Raw genomic sequence first — 25484 nt, 5'->3', positions numbered from 1 at the left:
ATAGCTGTTCAATTCACAATAACTAAGCTTTAGAACCAACATTCCTAGGTGATTCTGATGGGTAAAATTAGATTCAAATGTTCCAGAAATGCACAAATGTTCCTATCATTTAAATGCCAGAGTGACATAGATCCAATGAAACAATGATGCCAAGTATCCTGGGTCTCCTGCCCCCCTGGGCCTTCTGCCCTCTGCTACCTTTCTAATCTCAGCTCCTACTACACCCCCCTTGCTTGCCAGGTTCAGCCACACTGGCCCCTGGTTGCCCTTGATGTACCTTCTTCCAAGGTCACTCTTTCCTCGATCACCTGCAGGTCTTTTATATATCTCATACTTCTGTTCCAATGTCACCTTTGGACAACTCACTTTTCCAACTCCCCTTTATGACAAAAGCATGCAGTTAAGGAAAGCCCACCCCTTTTCAGAGTAATAATTAGTACCTATCTGTCATGAGTGTAGTTATTGATTTTTCTTCTAACTCACAAGAATGTGAGCTCCCTGGAAGCAGGGATATTGTTTATTTGCTTGTTTTTCTTTGCTGTGTTCACATTGTTCTTGTGCCAAGAAAGCATTATGCATTCAATAAAAGAGTGGATGAATTAATGAAGAGAAGAAGTTATTTGCTATCTATCACAAAGGGTCAGTAAAAATCCCAACTTCTTAAAATATCTTGGAGAAATTTAAGACAGGAACACAAAATGTCAAGGAAAGCTTTATCTATTTAAGAAAAGGATGGGGGGGTGATGAGACAAGATAATCTTCTGCTTATTTAGATTCCAGTTGAATCTTAAAATCTTCCTCAGCTGAGTGAAATTGAAGGATCTCAGCTTTGAGATTTTGTAATCTTTTCCACATTGCTAGAGAGGTTGCTACTCCCAGCTGGAGGACCAAGAATAAGAAGCAAAGGATGGGTAAGGTAAAGGTGTTCATCCTCCCAAACTGTCCTCTCTCCTTTCCTGAATCAGCTGGAACCTGTGGGGAAGGAGGCAATTTTATTCAATTTTAGGTTTGGATGGTGTGGGGAGCAAGGTTGAGCCTAGAAGGACTGGGTGAGTTTTCAAAACAAGAATAAGAAGGATAGGAAATCATAACTCAGGGGTTGTGAATGACAGAGCAAGTCATTCACTGGAATAATAGAAACCATCACCCTGAGGAGTTAGACAAAGAGGCAAGACCAGGCTTCAGGCTACACAAGAAAAGAATGTCAAGAGAACAAGATTGTTCAAGAGTTAAGGATGAGTAAGAGTCAAAAAGGCCACCAGGAAGCTCTTGGAAGATAAAACAAGGACTTTTCCCAAGGTAAGAGGAATTTCACTAAAGCACTGAGCCTTTTGGGGTATATTGTCCATTGCCAAAAGGGATACTGGCCATACTGATAACCTTCTATGGTAGTCTTCCCCAGAGAAAATATGTTCAGAAAGAAAAATGGGAATAAAAATTAACCATACCCTCACAACAAAATATATAGAGACATGTGCATGTGTGAGTCCATGTGTATATGTGAGTATGTAGTGTGTGTTCTGCGCTCACCTTGCCACCTGAAACCTGTTAAGTGTATACTGCCTGACACCTTGAGCCCTCCCCTGACCTTTTACAAAAGGTAATTATACTAGAAGAAAACAAGGGGAAAGTTTCCTGACATTTCTTGACAAAGATTTTTTGGATATGATCCCAAAAGGACTAGGAAACCAAAGCAAAAACAGACAAATAAGATAGCACCAAACTGAAAACATTCTGCACAACAAAGGAAACATCAGTGCAGACAGTCTATGGAATGGGAGAAACTACTATAAACAGGACATCTGGTAAGCGGTTAATATTCAAAATGCCTAAGGAACTCAAATAGCAACAAAACACTGTAATTCAAAAATGGAGAGGAAAAAAAATGGGCAGGGATTGTGCTCAGCACTTGCCTAGCACATGTGGAGACCTGGGTTCCATCCCAAACACCAAAGAAAACAGTGGGTGAAGAACCAGAACAGGTATTTTTCAAAAGAAAACATACCAATAGCCAACAGGTATATGAAAATTTAAAAAAAAGTTAAATTAAAGCTCAATGTCATGAATTATCAGGGAAATGCAAGTTAAGATCACAATAAAATATCACCTCACAACTATAAGAATGGCTTTTATCCAAAAGATAACAAGTAAAGGAGAAGATGGGGAGAAAAGGGAATCCTCATAAGCTGTTGGTGTGAATGTACAGGAATAACAGGAAACAACACAAAAGGTTCTCAAAAACTTAAAAATAGAACTACCAGCAATTCTACTCTTGGGTATATATCCAAAGGAAATTTAATTAATTATGATGAAGAGATACGTATACCCCTATGTTCACTGTAGCATTATTTACAATAGCCAACCTATAAAATCAAACTAAGTGGCCATTCATAGATGAATAGATAAGGAAAATGTAGTATACATGCACAATGAAATGTTACTCCATCTTTAAGGGAAGGAAATCTTGTCATTTTCAGCAATGAGGATGAACCTAGAGGACATTATGTTGGGTGAAATCAGCGAGGCACTGACTTAGACACAGTGCATGATCTCACGTATGTGCAGAACCTAAAATAGTTGAACTCATAGAAGTAGATGGTAGAATGGTGGAGACTAGGGCTTAGGATATGGATGGGGGTGGTGAAATGTTGGTCAGAGGACTTAGAGTTTCAGTTAGGAGGAATAAGTCCTAGAGGTCCATGGTATAGCATAGTGACCACAGGGGCTGTATACCTGAAAATTGATATGAGAATAGGTTTAAATGTCTTTTTATCACATGCAAAGATGATAAATATGTGAGATGATGGTATGTTAATTAGTTTGGTTTATGAATTCTAAATTGCATACATAAATCAAAACATCATACTGTATCCATAACTATAATTTTTATTTGCTAATTAAGGACATAAATTTTTTAAATAAATTTAAAAATGTTAAAGGTAATCAGTCATTCTTTCATTTATTTATTCATTCAGTGCTTACTAAATGTCAGGCAAATGGGTTTTGCCTAGAGATAGCAAAAGGAGAAAGGCTTATGAAAACTGAAAGTAATAACAAGGTATTATTTTAATCAATAACTTAACCACTGAAATTTTACATTTTACTTACTAGCAGAAAAGAATCATTCTGGGCTTTTCTTCACTAGTGACCAGGCAACGTGGAGATGATAGATTAGGGGAAGGGATAAACTACAAGCAGCTATCACTAAGTCATTTATGTTTCTCTTACACCCTTTACTAAGAGAAGTGAGGAAAGTCCATTTCTAGCAGAATGGCAGGTGAGATACATCATATGCTCTCTCAGTGAAAACAACACAAATGTGCTTCAGAAACACATTGCTGAGCCTATGACACTAGTAATAAAAAGAAAGTGGGAATCTAAGGAACTGTGTGAGCTCCAGAGTTATCTTTGACCTGCCATCTTTGCCAAAATCCAGAGCCTTTGAGTACTATAGAAATGAGTGGGAATAGAATATAAACTTAGAAGCTATTGGAGAAAAAATGTTCAATGGGAGAAGGGATAACTCCCTGAGTGTAAAGGTTAATGAGTGACAAAGTTGGCAAGCAAATAGAAACAGACCTGTTTTGAAACTAGCACTAGATAGAAGAGGGGGGGGAACTCACCTGAGAACTGTAAACAAAAAGTCTTTCTGTCCAAATTTATGCTTTACTTGTTATTCAAATACCTGTAGTGGAAATGTAATTTAAAGTTGTCTGAGAAGAGAAGGGAGTTCAGGAATATTTCTGAAGTAGACACGACTTTCTCTTGAGTAATGATTTTTACTTATTCCTCTAACAATATTCACAGGTAAAATTCCAAGAAAAATAAACATTTTATCATCAAAATATACAAAGAAATAAGGGAAATGATTAAGACCCAACAGAATTAAGCCACGAACCAAACCAGTAAAAATTTTGGCATTGAGGATAACCAGACACAAAATACAAAATAATTGATGTATCTTTAAAAGTTAAATGATTCTTTTAAAAATGAACAATAAACAAACTACATAGATCAAGAAAGCATATTTGAAAGAAAATAAAAAGTCTCATGAAATGAAAAATGTTCATTTGTTACTAAAAACTCATTATGTAAATGTTAAGTCTGGGATAAACATAGCTACAGAAAGAATTAGTGAACTGGAAGAGACTGAAAATACTCTTCATAACATAGAAAAGAATGAAGAGAAGATGAAGACATGAAGGAGATATATAAAGAATTGAGTGGTAAAGTCTAACTGGAGCTACCAAAGGAATTAATATAAAAGATGTTTACAAGCTCATGTTTAAAAAGATAATAACCAGAATTGTTCAACAAAAAAGAAAGAAAGGAAAAAAAGTTAAAACATCAATTTTAAATCCAGAAAGTCCAATTCTCACAGTTTTTTTCTAAGTTAACATTAAAAAAAATACTTTCAGAACCCCAGTGAAAGAAATTTGTATAAGCATCCAGAAACAGAAGATAGATCACAACAAAAGGGTGATGATAGAATAGTAAGATTTCTCAACTGCAATGAAAAATAGAGCTTCAAAATCCTAAAATAAAATAACTGCTAAGTGAGATGCTTATGCTTAGAAAATTGATCTTTCAAGAAGCAGCACAAAATTTAGTCATTTAAATGTAGAAAAACTGAGAGAACTTATGACCCTAGTATATCTTTAAATGCTAAAGATGTGGTTCAGATAGGAGGAAAGTGGAAGCAACATAATTCAAAAAGGAAGAGCGAGGGGCTGGGGATACAGCTCAGATGGTAGAGCACTTGCCTTGCATGCACAAGGGCCTGGGTTCAATCCCCAGCACCATTAAAAAATTTTTTTTAAAAAAAGAAGAAGGAAGAGTGAGTAAAAATATTGGCAAATAAGTAGGCAACTTAAAAAGTCAGTTACATGAAACAAAATAACAATGTCTTGTTTGAAGAGTTAACAAAAGAGAGTCAGAACCAAACTCCACAGTTATAAAAAAGCAAGTAATTTGACAAAAGTGATCAACATAAAAATATCATTTATCTAAGGCAAATAAAGATAGTAAGGGTAGACTTCGTTAAGTATGCATGTTAAAATAGAGAAAGCATAAAAAAAAAACAGAATACAATTCTTCAAAACTGGAAAGGAAAATAGAATGACAAGAAGATTCAGATTGCTCTGAAGACACATTTCTACCCATCTAGGAAGGATAGTAGAGTGAAACAGATGTTATTAACTCATGTACATATGTGACTGCATGACCGATGTGATCCTACAACATTACACTCAGAAAAATGAGACATTATACCCCATTTTTGTATGATTTATCAAAACACATAAATGCATTCTACTGTCATGTATAACTAATTAGAACAAATTTAAAAATTAAAAAAGAAAAGCATGAATAAAGACTAGAAATGAGGAATAGAAAAAGTGGGATAAATAGAAAACACAGAATAAAATGGTACATGTAAATCCACGTAGGCAAGTACTCATATTGACAGTAAAGGGACTAAATTGTAAGTTGTAAGTTATAGACTTATATTCTCAGATCATATGAAAAACAAAAGCATACTCAGCCATGTGGTGTTTATGTGAACTACCAAAACCATTAAGACAAAAATTATGAAAGTTAGGGACAGAAAAAGATATATTAGACTTAGTATAACCTAAAGAAAGCTTGAGAATTATTATCTTTAAGACACAAAGCATTATCTATAACAAAGCCAAAAACTTTAAAATGTAAAATAAAATTCTTCTCATTAAAAATATACAGCAATTCTCCCCCCATTCCCCAAAGCAGGCTTCTTTCAAATAATTTTTCTAGGGTGAAGATTATTAAATTTCCTCAAAATTAACTGAATCAATTATGTTGACAGACTCCATTTTTAAAAAATAAATTGTCTGCTTTTACCAGTTATTTTTAGGCAACACAAATAGAATATGCTCTTTAAGAGGAATAGCTAAAATCAAAATAAGTAAAATGAATAAATCAAAATAAATGTGACCTGTATCTTCCACAATCTTTGAGAAGCTAAAAACTGCTTTCAGAACAAAAATATTTTCCTGTTTTAGCTACCACATAGTGGTGATAAAACAGAATTACCATTTTAAGCTGATTCTGTAATTAGATAAAACAAAACAAAAAATGTACTATGTGGATATAAAATATTAACAATTCTATGCATTTTTACAAGTATACATGAGAAAGTCAAATTTACCAAGCCCTAAGAGAACAATTAGATCCAGAGAAATCAATACTATATAATTTTCTTTTGAATGGCTTTGTTCCTACACTCTGCATCAAAGAGGGGCTTACCAAATTAAAATTTCTAAAATAGATGGCAGTATGGGATACAAATTACCAAAAAACACTAGTGTAGTGGAAAGCTATTTCATGATTACTAAATTAAACCATTCAATCACAAGGCTGATGATAAAGACAGAGCCGTGAGGCAGATGGTAAAACGTCAGTTCGATGAGATCTGGAGATAAGTGAAGCCTAGTGGTTCCAGGTAGGGAAGGCTAGTGAAGGCTTACTACAAGTAATAGTCAGCTTTCTGTTACTGTGATAGACACCTGAGATAAGCAACTGATAAAGAGAACAGTTTCGTTTTGACTTACAGTGTTAAGAGAGTTTAATCCATGACTGGTTGGCTTCATCCCTTTGGGACTTGGACAGGACATCATGGTTGCAGTGTGTAGCAGAGAAAGCCCACTCACTTAATGATCCCAAAGTGAAAAAGAGAAAGAGACGGGGGGTCCCAGAATTCCCTTGGAGGGCACACCCACCATGATGAAGAGACCTCCTCCCACTAGCCTCCACCTGTCAATAGCACCAAACTGGGGACCAAGCCTTTTAACACATGTCCCCCTTTGGGGACACTTATTTAAACCATAATATCAAAATACGTGGAACTTCCAGAGAACTCCAGCATTCACGCACAGGAGAATTTATAGAACATTCTGGATTTATGGAGGCTTATTATCCACGAATGTTTCCTTAACTATCTAACTAGACTTATTTCACTTTCATAGCCCGGTAAGACTTTTCCTTTAAAAGTCCACAAATCAGAGAAAAATAAAATAAATTTTGTCTGACCACAGCATCTATATTTTATTTCATAAAATGGAGTCATTTTAAATCATAGTAAACAGTCCTGGTGACACATCTGAAAATTTAGATCTTTGCATCACTGCTGATATTACCGTAGATGCGTAACCACAAATTGCTACATAATCACCAAATGTGAAAGTTACAAAATTTTCCCATGTTTACCCTGATCCTCATCCGGATCATCCAAGGCAACTAAGAGTCAATTCCTTTTCAAATATGCCTTTCCGTCAACAAATATGACCGTGAATATTTTAGCAGTTATGAGAAGTTTTAAACTCTTACTGGTGAGAGAGTGTTCCTTGCATCTCAAAAATTTTCACTCTCCATAATGATTCAAAGCACAGAGTTTTAGAGTCGAAATACCAGTCTCCAAGCTGCCCTTGAGGCCCTGGGCAACTTCCCTAAGTCTCAGTTTCATCACCTGTATAAGAAAGTAATAATATTACCACTACTCAAGGACTGCTGTGAGAACTGAGAACAGTCATCCATTTAAAACACCCCAAACACTTCCTACAACACTGTAAGTTCTTCCTCCATGACAAGCGTGAGCTCTGCAGAGAGGGGCCTGGATGGCGCCCTTCCTCTGCACCAAGCCCTCCCTGAGTTTCCCTTGGTCTTATCTTCTGAAAATGGAACCATAATGCCTGCTCTCAAGTGTTCTCAAATACCTCAGCTTCCCCACTTACCAAGTGGTATTATTTATTGCACGTATTTTTTTAGAGATAAAAATAACAATACTGACTTCTTATCATCTAGACAAGGTCAAGTTTACATTTTATTTTAGGACCATCTTTGAGCCATAATTCTAAAATGAGTCATAAATAAAATAAGTTTCTTGTCTGGTTACACATTGTGTCAATGATTTTAGATAATTTCTTGCAAATCTGTGTATAAGTTATTCACTTTCCAAATAGTAGTCATATTTTAAACATATCAAAAAAGTGGGATTTCATATACCCTAAGTTAATTATTTTGTAAAACAAGCATTTATTAATTCCCTAATCCATCTCCTTATGTTTTTTTTTTATTTTTTATGTTTGCTTAAATCATGATCTCCTGTAGATTTTATTAGTTATTTATGTATTATAAAAGATGGTCATTCTTAAGACTTTACCTTAGTGCTTTCTCTTTCCTTCTTTGAGTTGTGTTAGACATCTGTACGTTTATGTTTGACTAGTAAGGTTGCCAGAAAGATAACCAAAACCATTACTAGTCCTCCAAATACTATATATAAAGAAATAAGTTAAATAGATGATTTGAAATCTTTAAGCTGTCTCTGTTGGTGAAAGCAAAGCTTTGAGATAATTCTAATTTGGCTTTCAAAAGACATTTCTTGGGTGAAAGCCAGTGCCATAATTGTATTTGAGTATGATGATTATATCATTTCCATCTAATTTGCATACATCTGAATAATATGCTAAGTGGCCCTAACCACACATATATAATAATTAGTGCAATTAATTAGTATAAATGTATTCCAACCCTGTATTCCAGACATGTCAGACATGAAATGTATAACAGAACTTGAAAACAATCCATTTAATTATCTTTTAAACAATATTCCACAAAGATATCTTGTATGCTACAGTCTTCTATTTCTGGATACTGAAGTGTCAAAATCAATAATGAAGGCCTTGAGAGAAGGCTACTCTGACCAGGGGGTCAGGACTTCAAGGGCATGCCATATTGGGGGTGCTTAAAGAGGGGAGGATGCTGCGTGTACCTCTGCAATGCTACATGCTGGATGTAAAGGGATGGACCAAGAGCTGGTCAGATTTTAGCCCTTCCCACTAGGTAAGAAGCATAGGCCTGAGATGGATGTAAATATTGAGGAGTATTACAGTAACACCACCTCTCAAGAATCTAGCTTGACCTTCAATTGATGAATGGATAAACTGTGGTATATATATATATATATATATATATATATATATATATATATATATATATACAATGGAATATTACTCAGCCATAAAGAATGATAAAATTATGGCATTTGCAGGAAAATGGATGCAATTGGAGAATATCATGCTAAGTGAGATTAGCCAATCTCAAAAGAACAAAGGTCGAATGATCTCTCTGATAAGCGAATGATGACACATAATGGAAGGTGGGAGGGGTTAGTATTAGGGTTAGGGTTCGGGTTAGGGAAGGGGGCAAGAATGGAGGAAGGAAGGACTGTACAGAGGGAAAAGAGGGGTGGGAGGGGTGGGGAAGTAGGGAAAAAATAACAGAATGAATCAAACAACATTACCCTATGTAAATTTATGATTACACAAATGGTATGCCTTTACTCCATGTACAAACAGAAACAACATGTATCCCATTTGTTTACAATAAAAAAAAAAGAAGAATCTAGCTTGAGCAATGGAAGAGAGCTGGAGTTGGTCATGGTATGTGAATGTCACGTGATGCAACAACATGACATCATAATGCTGTGACTCAAGGAAACTTTAAGTAAGCTGGCTATCTATCATAATCTCCCTTAATCATGACTTTCTCAAATCCTCAAGTACTTTTAAAAAACACATTCTTGTTTTCTTGTCTTCTAAGAACTTATTGTATAAGATAACTGCTGTTTAGACATAAAGGAAAGAAGGATACACAATTTCAAATAGCTTTCCATCTCTTCTTTTTTGACTTTCTTTTTGGAATTAAGAATATAAGTAAAGTAATAATAACAACAACATTAATAAGGTTTGTTGGAAATCTGACTCAGTAGCAGCTAATCATGGGTCTCCATGTGAGAAACAAAATTCTCCTGGCTTTGGGCCTGTGGCAAGGCAGTCCATCATGGTGGGAGTGTGTGGCAGAGCAAAACTGCTCACTTCATGGTCAGGAAGCAAAAAGAGGGGAAGAGAAAGAGACCCTTCAAGTGTATGTCCCAATGACCTAATGATCTCCCACTAGGCCCCATGTCTCAACTGCTCCACCTGCTTCAAATAGCATCACCCTGACTATCAAATCTTTACCACATGGAACACTGGGAGGCATGTGAGTTGCAAACTAGCATACTTTCCCAAAGCAGTGCACTCTGAAATCAAGGTTCCTATGATTAACCCTGTTTTTAGGTTGACCAATCCTGGCCTTGGTCTTCATTTGCAAATGGGATATGGTCAAGAGCTCTGAGAAGATCAAAGGAATAGAAAATGGATCTTAGGAATGTGGAAAGCAATGTGTAAAGTCAACATAGATTCTTTGATCCACCCAGGGAGAGACCAGAAAGGAGACCTGAAAAAATACAGGAATCCAGAGAGTACATTTTTGGTATTATAGGTAGATTCCCATAGACAGGGCCTTCCTGTGGACCTAAGAACATAGTACTCCACATAGAGTGAATTCACACGGTTTGTGAATCTTCTCCCAAGATTTCCAAGATGAGAAGCCATGAGTCATGAGCTCTTGCAAAGTAAGAGGATGGAAAACAGGTTTTAATGGTAGGTCTGCCAAATAAAAATATGGGTTTCCCAGATAAATTTAAATGTCAGAAGAGTGAGAATTGGGATCCATGTGCAAATTTTTATCATTTAATGACAAGGCCATGGATGCTCAGAAAGGTAGGTAGTCTCCCAGCTAATAGACTGGCGCCCATCTCCAGCCGAGCAGCTACTCAGAAGCCTCTCCTGGCTTACCACTAACCTCTGCCCTCCCCTTCTTCTCGTGTCTCTGTCACTGAGATCTACATTAACTTTTAGGAGATAAGGACACTTTGTTCCCATTCAGGAGAAGTTTATTTCAGGAAAAAAAAAAAAAAAAAAGTCCTGGATGCATCTTATGGAGTGGGTCAAATAGGGTCTGGTTGCAGGGGAGCAGTCTGATATGGCATCCGTGTCCCCACATGGCTCTTACTGTGACTGTAACTTTCATGCATAGGCCTACTTCAAAGAAAGAAGCCAGTTGGGGATTTTTGTATTTACTTCAAGTTTCATTTCCTTAAGAAAAATAGAATAAAACTTATACTCCTATGAATAATCTAACACTCTCCAAAGGGTATAGACAGGCCTTTTCCGTGTGCTTGAGAAGCAAGTATTCCATATAGAATGACTGTGTATGCCTTCTCCCAAACCTCCTTCCCTGGCTTGAGGAAGAGATGGAGGGTCTATTCACATGTCCTCGAATTCCCAAAGCCAGGCATAGTGCCTGGCACACAGTTAATGATCTGTAAATATTTGTGGAGAAGAATTGCCTCAATACCCACGCACTGGAATTCCACTCATTCTTCCACATTTGGGATTTAGTCCATTTGTGAAAAGGACAAAATCTATCCACAAGTTGACCTGAATGAGTTGTGGACTCTTTTCCAGAAGGCAGGAAGCTGAGTGAACATTCTTCCAGAGTGAGAAGAGTGCTTTAGAGACTTATCCAATACGGAAAAAGGGTGACTCTGGGGCCTGTCAGGTCAAAAGCCCCAGCACTCTACTTTTTGGTCAATAGCTTAGGCAAGTTCACATTCTTTTCACCTCATTTTCTTCACTAGTACATGAGTTCAGTAATACCACCTCCCTTATGAGTTTCTCTTGAGGACTGAAGAAGAATCTTAGCACAGGACCTGGTTTAAACAAGTGCTCAAATAGAAGCCAACTATAGATTTTCTCAAAGAAAAGATCAAACCAAAGTCATCTTCAAAAAACATTCTTAATATTGAAGTTAACAAACTTAATAGTGAAGTTTGATTTTTAAATATGTCCTTTTAACTGCCAGCACAATGACTAAACTTTAGACTGTCCTAAGGAGAGCAGAAAAGCAGAAAATAAAATGCGAGGGAATGTTCTGCCAGCCTAGTGCCCCCAATGTGGTGCTCTTGCCCCTGTCTCCACCCCGCACTTACCTGGTTAGACACACTCTTGGGGTCACAGGTCTGAACACATCTGCCCGAAGTGCAGGGCTTCCGATATTGTTTATTGTGTTTCAATCTCTCAGGATGGAACTAGGCACATTAGAATTACCTCTCAAATGTTTCATTTACTCATTCAGAAAAGAATGTACTGTAAATCTCCCTCTCTCTTCTGTCCCAAATTGCCCTTTTCTTTTCAGGGGGAAAAGGTCAAATATCCAAAAATTCACTACCTCAGTAACTCTTTTCCCTCTTCACATTTCTCAAGTGTGTCATCCTCCCATGGGGCCCAGGAAAGGGGCAGCGGGGATTGCTAGAGCTAGGATCTGGCTGGGAAAGACATGGCACAGGGTGTTGCTGTCACCGCCCTGACACCGTCCTCCTTCCCCAGGGCACAGCCTTCCCTGACTCTGTGTGATGAAGTCCATTACCTTATAGGGCAAGAATTCAGCTTTACAAAACAGACTTCACAGCCAATCCCCCCTGAAAGCCCAGCAGAGGACAGTGCCTCCATCATATCCAGAGGCCTGAGGACACGAGGCAGAAGGAGGGTCCAAGGCAACATGCCTGGACCATGGCCAGAGCCCTGGGGCTGCGATGCCTTCCACCTGTTATTCAGATGCCTCTGGTTCTACCAGCAAGGGGAGAAGGTTTGATTCTCACCTTGCATTTGGTCTGCCCTGCATCCAGGTCGTTGAGGAGATGTAGGGGAGAAGGTGGCCCAGGTAGAGGTCCAAGTCAAGTGCATCTTATGTCAGATACCTACCTCTGGTCTGTCATACCTCTCCTGAGTTGGATTTACCCCTACTTCCCCAGGGAACCTGGATGAGCACCACCTTTGGATAGACATCAAGTACCCTGATCTTCCTCCCTGGTGTGTCCAGGGAGGCATTCCTCAGCCTTCTCTTCTGCTTCCTTTCCTAGGAGTAATTTTCAAACTAACCTGTGTTACAGGAAAACATCTACTTTATCAACAGAGATTCTGCGGATAAGAAGCCAGACTGGGTTCTCCAAAGAGCATTCCTCCTCGGGGTCATTGGCATGTGCTGCTCCATCCCAAGCCAAGCATCCCACCAGTTATATTCTTCTAACATAGTATTTGGGTCCAGTCTGCAGTATCCCCCTTGACTGACACAGGAGTTGGGTCACCCCCAGAGCATTGCATGGTTTGTGCGATATTCTCAATGATGCACTCTAGCATTTAACCCAGGAGCTCAAGATCCTCCTTTTGCATCAGAAATTCATTCTTTTACTGGTTTTTCCCCTCGAGGCTGCCTGCAACTTCCTTCTTTCTGCATGTTTGGTCTGTGGCTGGCGTTTCAAGTATCCATTTGCTTGTCTTTGTGATGTCACCAAAATGGAGACATTTCCTTTATATCTTCATCCTGCCTGATCCTCTGTAGTGTCAGAAAATTCACAGCAAGTGGAATTCTGTCCCTGTTTATAACTAATTAACCTTTCCGAGCATGTTTCCTTACCTTTAAGATGGGGAGAACATCACTGTACAGAGCTGCTTTGGCAATATATGTGAACTCATCCAGCACAGTCCAGGCACCCCACAGACATCATCTCAGCCCCTTCCTCCTGGTGATCAAAGACCACACTCCAGAGTGTGCAGATGGAGAATCTCCAGAAAGGACCCTAAAACACATCACAGAGACTTTGGCAGGCTCTCTGGCATTATCAATTTGCACACATTCGACTGTGAGCAGGTTCGTAAATTTCTCTGGGACTTTATGTTCAGTGTTTCTGCATTACTCTCATTTATTTTATGTAATAATATATATTTAAGAGAAAAGAAGTGGGTAAAAATATTATTAAATTTATTTTATAGTGACCCACATATGGAGGAAAGAATTGCTTTGAGCTTTCATGACTTGAGTCTCAAACATTAATAATATTCTTTTTACATATTATTTTAGGCATCTTTCATTTACATGGAAAGATATCCCAAATGGCAATAGACGTTTTCCTTGATTACCCATTTGTCTTACATATGCATATAAGCACACACATTTTTTTTTGTATTTTTTTACAGTTTTATTACTTAAATATCTGTGATCCTTTCATTTAAGATAAAAGTTACATATATTGAATGGTTTGGAAATTAAGGCATTTGCCTTTTGAAAACTTCATTACAATGGGGAGTGGGGTTGGGAAGGCTCCACCTCTGAGTCTGCTCTTGGCTTTTCCAAAAGACCCTGGAGTCTGCCATCTGCAGCTTTTGCTGAACTTGGGCCCTGTCATGTTAATCCTCCAAGCTTCTGTGCTCTCCACCCTAGAAACATGTCTTTTTGCTTCATGTTTAAACTTCACATCAGTAAGATGTGATGGGAATTCTTGAACCACTGAACTGAAGAAGTTATCTGAGACCCCCACTGAATTTGCCCACCTCGGGGGGAAGATGAGAACAAAGGAACGAAGCACCCCTGGAATAGACACTTTGGGGCCAGCTCCTGGATTCCTCCCTCCCACTCCAGAGCTTTCTTGGGAAAAGCTTTTCATAGGAATGGAACTTGAGAGGGGGTTTAAAATATGTGTAGGATTTGGGTTGTTAAAGGAAAGAAGAAGAGAATTCCAGGGTGATAGTTTAAAAACAAAATTTAATAATTCAATGTTTAACAATCAGTTTACATGTTCACTTTATCCACCCAGCTAAGGCTACAACAAAGGTCTTAGGACAGAGAAGACAATTACCCATAGGCATCCTCTCTACCCCCAGAAAGCACTTTCATAAGAACTGTGAACACTATGAATTCCTAATAAACAGTATTAATTATTGTCTGAACTTTACTGTGTGCAATGCATACATATAGAGGAAACTAGAATCTTGAGATTATGTGTAAAGAGTGCTTAGTTATTACGTAAAATGAATAATGTGAACACAGAGAAACATAAGAGGATCAAATTCTGCCCTAACCACTGCCCATTCTCAAGTTAAAAAAAAAAAAAAAAGCAGCAAAAATGAGATGACTCATCTTAAAATCCACCATCAAAGGGACAGAGTTTCTCCCCTTTCAAAGTTCCACTTAGGAATTACAGTCAGGGCGGATGAACATATTCAGACTCTATCTGAAAAAAAAATGGAAAACAGAGGACACCAAAAATGAGTCTAGTGAGCTGTATTGGGAAGGTTCTTGCTGGTTTGGGCAGAATGGGTAATACCTGCTGCTAGTGTGGACAGAACCTAATATCATCAGATTTTAGGCCTTTTCTGGGACACTTTTTCCTTAGTACACAGTGCCTTACAAAAGTAATTTTTGAAAATGCTCCACAAATTAATAATAATGACATTTACCCTCCACTGAGTACTTTACCATGTGCCTGTCATGCTTCTAAGCATCTGAAATGCATTTCCCCAAGTAACCTTGCCTGAAATCCTCTGAGAGAGGTATCATTGGACCCAGTTTGTAGACTCAGAAGTTGAGGTTTAAAGAAGGTAAGAAATGGGCCCAGTCTGCCCCTCAGCAGCCTGCCTTGAAAGCCTGCCCCCTAACCACGATTCAACTCTCTGCTCTCCTTGGACCAGGCCAGCACCAGGAAGCCCAGTGTAGAAATGGCCTTGCTCTACCTCCCACCTTCCCTATGCTTTTGTCTTCTCTGAGAATCATGCAGAGGGAAGCCTGGGCCAACATCACCAAGCAGAGAGCAGAGAGGCTGACTAGGTACCTCTGAACTTTTCTGTGCTCTCTGTAGGTGGAGGCTGAAGTCCTGTAGTTTAGTGCCGTGGTTCTCAAAGTGTGGCCCCAGGACTGGCAGTGTCAGCATTACCTGGGACCTTGTCAGCAAGGCACATTCTAGAGTCTATCCCAGACCTACAGAAACAGAAAGTTGGGGTAGAACCCAGGAATCTGTTCTTAAAGTCTTTTGGGTGATTCTGATGATGCCCAAGTTGGAGAATGTCCAGTTTGGTAGAATAACAGACTGAGAAAAGAGTTTGCACCGATGCCAGTGAAGGCAGGAGGCTGGGATTTCCAAAGCCTGTCTTGTGAATTTCATATTTATAGTATCCCAACACTAAAAGAAAAAGTCAATTTAGAAGTTTTCCAACTCAAACCACTGATTTTATATTTGGGAAGACTGAAGCCCAGAGAAGCAAGTCATATGGTTCCTTGTCACACAGCAAGATTGTGGCAAAGCCTTACACCCAAACCTAAGCCTCTTGATCACAGTTCCAAGACATCTTCTGCAATCCGGCTTCTCTTCCACATATTCCCCCAACAACCATGACTACTCCCAAGTCTGTGCCTGGAGACTGCCTACAGCCGATGGGAGGAAACACCAAACCTTTCTCCTTATTCTGAGCAAAAGCATAAGTAGCACTTCCTTTTCTTACATTTATACTCTGCATCAACACTATATACTCATCTTTTTTAAAGCAATATATCAAACATTTTATTCAAATTAATATAATAATTTTGATTCCTCTTTCATCTAATGGCCAGCCTACATTCAAAGCTGTTATATCTTTAGCTTTTATCCTACATTTACATAATTTTTTTCCATGAAGAGCTCAGAACGTTGTTTCTTTATCTCTTCAAAAGATAATTATCTCAGATTGCCCTGATCGGGATGTGCTCAGTGACGCTGTATGACTCTCTTTACTGAGCTGTGGGAAGTCATCTTTCTAAAACCATTCATCCTTATAGTCAAATCTACTTTTCTCCTCTCTATAGAACAAGTCAGATGTCCAAAGAAAAATTTAGTCAAAGTGATGGATTCATGAAAATAACTAGGTAGCTGACAATCAAGGTGATAGGTAGTTGTCAGAATTTTAATGTTTCCATCCAAATATTTAAAATCTCATAGGTGAGCTATTTGCTGAGTTCTTCTACACTTGATTTCTTTGTTTCTTCCTTTCTTGTCAAGTGTTTGAAAAACCAGTCTGTTCAGAGCCAATGCTGACTGTACTTAATGCTAAAGATGCTCTGGAACACACAGCTGGCACCCCTGCCACACACACCCAGCAGGGAGTGGCTCTCCAATGGAGTAACTCAAGTTCTATTTTTACAGACACCATTAGCTTTCCTTTCCAACTTGTTTTAAGATTTATTCATAAAAAAAAAAAAATGACAACAACTAAGTATATTCTATGTTACCTTTTAGGAGGGTGGAAATAAAATAATTATAAATCCATGCTGCAAGAGTTAGCAATCTAAAATACAAAAGTGAGAATATGGACATCATTAGGAGCAAGGAAAAGAAATGGATGTTGAGAGCAAGAATTCATTGCCCTCCTGGTCCTGTGTTACTGATAGCTGAGTAGCTAAGGCCCAGTGAGGGGCAGAGAAGAATAGTAAGAGAGTGCTACATCAAGTTGGGTCACTCAAGTTCTTGGGTGCACAATTAATCCAGATGAGTTCCTTAGGTTAGGGAAGAAGAGACTCGATTCCTAGGACCAGTTCAATTGATGCTATGATTAGAAGCTATTTGTTCATTTTGAGAGCCCTAAAACAGTATGCCACACATAATGCAAATTAACTTTAAATCTGATTTGCAAATAATGCCTAGGGAACTTAATACTAGACCCAGCACAGAACCTCTTAGGCCAAGACTGATTACAAGAACATATTTTTTAGAAACCTCTCTGGGGACTCTGATCCAGTCATCTATGCCTAAACACTTGAAAAATATACTGAAATTTTAGAAATAATTTTTGAGGTGTTGTGGCAAACACAGTAGTAAATTCTGACAACTCTCTGTTAGGTTGGCTACCTTGTTCTGTAGCTGGGCTTCTCAAATATTTTCCACCTACTGATTAACTTAAAAGAAGACAAGTATTGATGGAGCAGTCTCCATGCCTACCCACAAATGGCTGCTAAAGAAAAAATGACCAAAACAGAAAGAAAATAGAGTCTTCTTTTTGATGAAGGATGAATCAAGGATCAGGGTGAATTATTAACAATCTACTTGGAAGATGACACTTCATCTCCCCAGGGACCCACTGTGGACCACCAGTAGTGCCCTGAAAATTTATATATAAATAATAATAGATTCTATCCTGCATTTACATAATTAATTATTAATAAATTAAATTATAATATAAGTAATCAAATATTAATTAATATTAGCTTTTATCCTGCACTTACATAATTTTTTTTGTGGTGGTGCTGGGAATCAAACCCATGGCCTTAGTGCTTGCAAGGCAAGCACTTAATCAACTGAGCTATCTCCCCAGCCCTCATACTTATTATTACATATAATAATATGTGTATGTATAATTATAAATATATAATCTTACAAAACACTCGGGGAATGTCAGGGCAAATGCACCATCAATGCCCAATGACCAAAAAGGGCACCATCCTTCCCGCTAGCCTGCATCTGACTCATATCCACATATTAAGTGGCTTGAGGATTGAGGTTTTGAGAAGTGAGTCAACTGGCTCCAGATGCCCACATAGTATTTCATTGTGAGGTGGGACACTCATCATCAGACCCTCCTCCCAAAGAGCTCTGTTGGTCATTGCTCATTTTGGTACATATGATCTAAATCGTGATCATTTTTAGCAAGTGTCTAAATGGTTTATTAAAAAAACAACCTCCAAAGGCATGATAGATTTAAGACTTCCGGTGTGAAACCAGGTGCCCTCTGAAAATCAATCTACACCAAGAGCAAAAGAACTGAAAAAAAATTTTTAATCACTTTAGGCTATTTTTATTTGATAAGGCTGCCATAGCATGACACTGAATAGAGTGAGATCTGCTTTTTTTTTTTTTTTTTTTTTTTTTTCTTTAAAGAAGTCATAAATGCCAGGAGAAGGAGATGAAAGAAAGAAATTATTTTACCAGGTCACTAAATTATTGGTCAAATCAATTTTTCATCATTGTCAATGAATATTGATTAAACAGCTGATGTTTGATTAGCACAATGTGAAGAAGTATTCTCTTTTAATTCATAGCCCTCTGTGTCTGGGTCTCAGGTCTTTAACCATTTATTCCTCTTTTCTATAAGAAAAATGCTTCGAAGAACACTCTCCTCACCTCCGTCCTGCTCAAACCCCCCACAGACGCCCCTGATGAGTGAGCAGCTAAGCTCCTAAAGGAGCCTTTGCTTCTGACTCAGTTCTTCCCTTCTGCTTCATGTATTCCAGGCTCCAGCTTCCTGGAACTACTCCTGTTGCCTGTACAGACTCCAGTATTTCTCCCCTGGCCCTTTCCTTATTTTGTTTACTGACCTGGTATGCCTCTTGCCCTGGGACTTATAAACTTGACCCACATTAAATGTCTCTTTATTGTGTCTTCCTTCCCACCCCCTTTGTTTTACATTGTTCAAAAATTAAAACTTCAGATTGTTCTCTATCTCTGCCTTATGTACAACAGATCCTTTTTCCTATGCGTTATTTTAGCTTGTTTTACATATTAGGCAATGACCTCCCCCACCAGGAGAGCTGTGTTGCTCTCATCTTTGCATCCTGATGTCCACCCTGGTTCCTGGCCACAGTGGGGATTCAACATGCATATGTGCACAGAAAGGAAGGAGGATGGAAAGCAGAAGAAAGACTTGGAGGAACAAGAAGGGAAAGAAAGGAAGGGGAGGAGGAAATGCAGTTTGCTCTGTTGAATCAACACTCAGGAACGTTTCTTACATCTTGACCTTCCTGTCTGTTTTCTTACCTCCTATTCACTCCTTATTCACCTAAATCTAACGAGTGTCTACATCCCTTCACTAAAATGGTTGTGCCAGGGCCACTGATGAGCTCCTGACTGCTGAATCTGGGGCTCACTCTTTGGTACCACCTTACTTAACAAACTGGTGACATTTAACACTTCTATTACTCTTTCCTTGAAAATCTCTCCACACTTATCTCTGTAATGCCCTCATTCTTGCTTTTACTTGTATCTCAGTCCCTTGTATTGCATGCATTTCCTTTATACATTTTTTAAATATTGGTGATTTCCAGTATTCTTTATCTTCCCTTTCCCCTTTCCATGATACACACTATCTAGTTAAACTTATATATTGACATAGCTTCAAATTAGGTGCAATTGTTGATAAATCCCCATCCCAACAGGCTTATTCCTCTCCCATATATTTATGAAAACCAAGAATACCCTGCACCTAACCAGCCCACAGGGTCAGAAATAAGAGAACCTCCCCTCCCCATCCCAGTCACCACAAGTCATCAGTCACTAGCATTCCTTAATATTTTTTCAGTCTCCATGCTACAGACTTCCTTGGTGCACAATACCATTACTTCCTGTCCAGAAAAACCTCCTGAAAGTTTTTCCTGTCTTTGATCTTTCTTCTCTCCAGGTCATCTACTGACCTGTAGCCAACTCATTTTTCCTTCCTCATTTTTCCATCCCTTTGTGCCACACAAAATGTAAACACATTCATTTCACATCCCATTTATACTCCTTCAATAGTAACCATTTTCAGGACAAAACCCAAACTGCTCAGTTTCATGTTTTCAATCAGTCTCACTCTCCACTGGCCCATGCTGTGACCAATAACCATGGCCATCCAAATATAAATTGAAGTTAGGGAGTGGGTGAGGGGCCTGTGATCCCTTTATCCCTTTTTCTGCCTGAACTCCCATACAAAATCTAGTAAGCTCTTAATTTTTTCTTTCCTGAGCACATCTTACTTTGTTGGTCTTTCCCAGACTACATGTACAGAGGAATATGACAAAATAAAGTTTTTTAATTAAGGGGTCACAATATAGAATATGAAAAACAAAGACTATAAGGTCATGTTATCAGGCCATCCCCTTGTGCCACACAAAGGAACAAGTCCATTGTCCTGGCACTGGTTTAGGGGCCTCTTCTTCTAACTGGACAGTACCTGTTATAGCACTTTTCATCTCAGAGGATAACACTGATAATCTCTCCAGCAAACCCCTTCCGTGTGATGTTCTGCCAGACATATGTTTCTGTGAAGAAAAAGAAAAAAGAAAGAGAGAAAAGGATCAAAAAGGAAAGGCAGAGAGCTTTGAATTTTACTTGGACTCTCTGCCTCATTTTCTTCAGACCCACTAACTAACTTCCTTAGGGATTCTGGCTCAAAGGCTAATTAATGCCTCTACTCACAGATAACATAAATAAGGCATTACAGAAATCTGATTGCATCCATGTGCTGGAAATCTGCAATGTGCTAGAATAGTGGTTTCCAAATGTGTTCTTACCAACACATTCCCATGCTACCAAAGTGAAACAAGTCTTACAAACCAGCACAGGGTACTCCCAATGACTACTGCAGTTTTAAACTGTAATAACTTTAGATGGGTGAGTGCTGAAAGCTTAGAATTTTGTGATTGATTTTTCAATGTTTTCTGTCAAGATTTTCAATCTTCACGGAAGCACTTGAACCAAAAAAAATTATAAAATTTATTTTTTAAGTGAATGGAAGAACATTATTGGAGGACACTATGTTAAGCAAAATAAGCTAGACAAAGATAAATACTGCAGATTCTCACTCATTTGTCAGAGCTAAAGGAAAGTTGACCACATAAAAGTAAATGGTAGAATAATGGTCACTAGAGAGGGAAGGATATGGGGGATAGAGGAAGATTGGATAAAAGGGAAAATACAAGCCAGGCACCATGGTGCACACCTGTAATTTTAACAGCTTAGGAGGCTGAGGCAGGAGGATCTCAAGTTCAAAGCCAGCCTCAGCAAAAGCAAGGCCCTAAGCAACTCAGTAAGACAATAAAATACAAAATAGGGCTAGGGATGTGTCTCCGTGGTTGAGTGCCCCTGAGTTCAATCTCCATCACCTCCCCCGCAAAAAAAGTTAAAATACAGTTGAATAGGAGGAATCTGTTTTAATGCTCTGTAGCAGGCTATTAACTATAGTTTACAACAAATTATTATGTGTTTCAAAATAACTAGAGAATTGTTAGAGGGGTTCCAACACATAGAAATGACAATATTTGAGAAAATGGATTACTAATTACCCTGATTTGATCATTATACATCATATTTATGCATTGAATTATCATACTGTACCCAATAAATAAGTACACATATTGCATTTCAATAAAAATAAGTTCAAATTAAATATTTTTTTAAACTGTATTTTTGAGAATACATCTAAAACCAATCTCAGATTTTTGGGGACATTATGTACATACTTTTAATAATCATAATATTCTTTGAGGCTTTCTAGTCCAGTCAATTGTATTCTTTTTCAGTTAATGTTACTGTACTTTATTTCTCAATGCTAGTCTTACCCCAGTACATTGGTTTTATGACTGGCTAATGAGAACCACTTCTCTAGAAGACAGGAGTGGAGAGACTAGGTAAGGGGAAGCTCAGTCCTCCTTCGGAACGTGCTTAGTCTACCAAGGCTAGGGTGAGGTCCACATTCATTCATTTTACAGAGAAGCTGGTGAGGGAAAGCCATAAACTCAAGAGGAGGTTGTGGGCCTCGCCATTGCCCAGTGGTTGGAACTGTCCCCCAAGGCTACACATATCACTGCAGCAAGTCATCACTTCAACAAGGCCTGAAGGCAATGGATTCTTGGGATGCAATAATTCTGTGACATAATGGAACATTTTTTTCAGTCAAAGAACATCTGAAAATATTTTACTCGTTAGCAGCAAATCTTGTCCCCTGCCAGCACTCTCTGCTCCCTATTTCCCTCCCTTGGTAACAGAATAATGCTCTTAATGAAAAACATCCAGAGTGGAAATGACAGTTTCCTTAAACAGCAGTCACCAAGTTTAGCAAAGGGAAAGAATAAAATCACATCCTCTGTGACACATTCTCAGGCTAACGAACCCTGTTTCTGATCATGGCCAATTATCCCAACCACCCTGACTGTACGATACTGTCAGCTTCCTAAATATTCCACTTGTTCCTCTTTTTCACTGACATGCAACTACCACTATCTCAGGCACTCTACTACCTCCTGTATGTTTCATTGTGTTTCGGAGTATTTTTAGTTGCAAGTTAGCAGATAATTGAATAATACCTGTTGGCACCTTAAGAACATTTTTATGATATCAAATGCCAGTGATGAGGTTGCTGTGGCCCAATGAGCTCATCAAGGATCCAGGTGCTTCCATTTCTGTGCTCTGCCATCCTCAGCACGGAGCCTTTTGTCCTTGGTCCCATTGCTTCATGGGCTCAGGGTGCTGCCATGACTCCTGAGTGATGATTAACCTTGATTGTCTAGAAAATTGGTGAAGCACACTTCTGGGTGTGACTGTGAAGGCGTTTCCAGAGAAGACTGACATATGGGTCAGCGAACAGAAGAGAAAGACCTGCCCTGAATGTAGGCAGCACCGTCCAATAGGCTGGGACCCCTAACGGAACAACAGCAACAAACAAAAAAAAAAAAAAAAAAAAAAAAAAAAAAAAAACCAAGGAAGAATGGGGGGGTCTTCATGGTTCTCAAGCTTAGTTCTTCTTGAACTTTTGCATTTTTGTTGCTGTTATCGCCTATGCATATTAGAACCCAGATTCTTCAGCCTTTGAAAACAGATTCTCACCGGCAACTCCTCAGGAAGCTTCCAGTCCTTTGGCTTAGACGGGGTCTGCTTCCTCTTTGGTCTCTGCCAGCTTCCAGCTTTCTGGATTATCTCTCTAGCCTGCAGATAGCCATGGTGGGACTAGCCAGCCTGTGATCATGCTGTGTAAGTCAATCTAATACAGATATCCACATATGGGTATATAGAGATCTTCATAGTTATCTATATTGGCATCTTTAGATAGAAAGATAGATAAGTAGGTAGATAGATGATCTGTATTATCCAATTGGTTCTGCTCCTCTAGAAAACCCTGACTGTACATGTCGCTTCATACACCACTGTTCAAAAGTGATGAGATTTTAACCCCACACTTCCTGTTCTCACAAGCCTCCCAGCAGATGTGCCCTGGGGACCCATCGGCCAGGACTGGGATCCCTGTTTCTGCAGCAGCAGCAAGGGGTCTGGGGAGAGCACATCTCTGGCACTGTCAGTTCCTCCTATCAGGGTTCACTTTCCCACAGACAGTGCCTTCTAGCCTTCCCCACTCAGGAGCGCTCACTGCACTTTTAAACCGGCCATGCTGTGATCGCTCGCACGGAGCGATCACATGGATGTGGTTGTGAATCAGCTAACTTAGCTTTATTGAAGTATAATCGACTTCTCTCTCCTGCCTGGGGAGAAGTCATTTCACATAATGCCAATTACTGTCCATTGGGATGCTGGATGGGAGGGTGTGTGAAGGATCAATACAAAGTCATTTTCTCAAGCTGTAAAACCAATTATAACAATAGTTACCTGATGTTGGGTCAGGAGGGCAACAATTGTTTCTCAACAAATAATGCAGATTTCCCCATTTGTGTTTTACTCTCTTATTTTACAGGCCACTTACAGTAAAGAGCTGTCTCTAGACTCCTTATCCCATGAATCGTTGAATGTTGAACGACAGTGTCTTCAACCTATCAACCTGTCCTTCTCTCTGAGAGAACATGCCATGGGAGAAGGTAACTAGACATAACCTTATGCCCAAAGGGTTTCGAGGTTACCAGGGCCTTTCTTAAGTTCTCCCAATAGTGAGGATTTAAACTGTTCATTTACCAAGGTCATAGGTTTTTTTGTGTATGTATGTTACTCCAGAGACTGAGCCAGGGGTGGTTGTGTAGTTTTTAATCATTGAGACCACTTCAGATTCCTCCAAAGATCTTAGTCAATTCTCAAACCAAAATAACTAGTGCCAATATTTAAGGTCAGTTACTTTTCTGTAGATTCTTTGACTTTTCTATACAACAGTGTCATCTACAAATAAATTTTGTTTCTCTTCCAATTTTTATGCATTTTATTTCTTGCCTTTTTTTTTTCCTTTCTTTTCTTTCTTTTTTTTTTTTTTTTTAATTGGACTGGGATTGAACCCAGGGTTGCTTAACCACTGAACCACATCCCCAGTCGTTTTTATTTTTCATTTTGAGACAGGGTCTCTCTAAGTTACTTAGGTCCTCATTAAGTTATTGAGGTTGGCTTTGAATTCATAATCCTCATGCCCCAGCCTCCTGAGTTGCTGGGATTACAGACATGTGCCACTGTGCCCAGCCTTACTTTTTAATTTACTTTTTCCTGGTGCATTATAATTATACAGAATAGTCTTATTGTACTGTCTAGAACCTCTAATAAATTATTGGATAGCAATGGTGAGAACTCACATATTTACCTAGTTTCTGATTTGGGGAGAAAGTATTCATTCTTTCAGCACTGGGAATGGTGTTAGATGTTTTCCATAGAAGCTGTTTCACAGGTTGAAGAAATTCTCTTCTATTTCTAGTTTTCTGAGAGTTTTTAATCATGAATTGATATTTAATTTTATCCTTTGTCTATGTCTATCGAGATTATCATTTGGTTTTCCTTTATTAGTGGGTCATGATGTACCCACTAATATATTTTTTTATATATTGCTGGATTTAATTTGCTAACATTTTATTAAGGATTTTTTGCATTTATATTTATGAGCAATATTTATCTATAGTTTTCTTATAATATTTTGTTTGGCTTTGGTACCGGAGATATATGGTCTCAGAAAATGTTGGCAAGTATTCTATCTTCAATTTTCTGCAAGAATTCATGAAGAATTTTTATTATTTCTTCCTTAAATGTTTTCTGGAAT

At 38.5% G+C, this 25484-nt stretch overlaps 1 long non-coding RNA gene across 3 annotated transcripts in view; it reads right to left on the bottom strand.

Moving 5' to 3' along the window:
• Positions 1-25484, bottom strand: part of LOC306641630 — a 342732-nt gene that overhangs the window by 256334 nt on the left and 60914 nt on the right. For 2 of the 3 annotated variants that reach the window (XR_013758222.1, XR_013758223.1), the window contains exon 2: positions 20703-20790. The exons of the other annotated variant lie outside the window; for it this stretch is intronic. This is a non-coding gene — a long non-coding RNA (uncharacterized lncRNA). The remainder of the gene's footprint in view (positions 1-20702; positions 20791-25484) is intronic. 3 annotated transcript variants of the gene reach the window in all.

This window comes from Sciurus vulgaris (assembly GCF_902686455.1).
Source record: "Sciurus vulgaris genome assembly, chromosome: 12".
In the NCBI taxonomy this organism is placed as follows: Eukaryota; Metazoa; Chordata; class Mammalia; order Rodentia; family Sciuridae; genus Sciurus; species Sciurus vulgaris.
The sequence above is the reverse complement of the archived record's forward strand: the minus strand, read 5'-3'. Positions and strand labels throughout refer to the sequence as shown.